The sequence below is a fragment of the Coenobita brevimanus genome, chromosome 81, assembly GCF_032717465.1.
Source record: "Coenobita brevimanus isolate Jiangsu-jjx chromosome 81, ASM3271746v2, whole genome shotgun sequence".
Taxonomy (NCBI): Eukaryota; Metazoa; Arthropoda; class Malacostraca; order Decapoda; family Coenobitidae; genus Coenobita; species Coenobita brevimanus.
Window position 1 is genome coordinate 4,905,457 of NC_137034.1, and position 756 is coordinate 4,906,212.

Consider the following 756-nt stretch of genomic DNA (forward strand, 5'->3'; position numbering starts at 1 on the left):
AGCTTTGAAGACTTTCTAAAACTGCCATGCAGCTTCAAAATCAACAAAAAAGATAATAATACCACCCTGTTTTTCCATTATCTCTAAGTAACTATCTTTAAGTGTGTGTGTGTGAGCAAGAAAGTGGGAAAATAAAGCCAGACTGAACTAACTTTAAAATATACTGTGTTTAGTATATTTTAAAATCTACTCTCTACCATACTTCGGCCTGGTAGAGAAAGAGGAAGACAATTTTTAATGAAATTACTCAACTCTCTGGCAACAATAACTTTAGAATTTGCGATTATACTTCAACAGTGGATAAAGAGACTAAATCCACTGAACCACCTGGGGCTGTGTCCACCTACTGATAAAAAATACACAGCAATTGTCAAGTCTAGGCCCAGTGGAAGGAAACAGGGAAATTTTTGTTACGGAAATCCATGGTAATTGAATTTTGTGCCAACTTGGAAATAGGAAAAAAAAAATCTCATACCTCGACCCAAGAGATGAAAAATGTGACAAAAGGTGAAAAAGGTGAAAATTTTTACTGAAATGAATTGGAACTGGCTCACGCATTGACTGAGGAAAATAAAATAAAAGAGTAGAGCTCGTAATAAGTAAAATCAATAAAGCCAGCCGTAAACATGGAAAAGATGGCAGTGTGCTTAAGAAAAAAATGGTAAAATAAGGAGGAAGAGATGGTAATATGCTTGAACCTTATATACTAGAGTGGAATAAAAGCTCCCCATCTTTTATGAAAATTTCTGGAGTCAA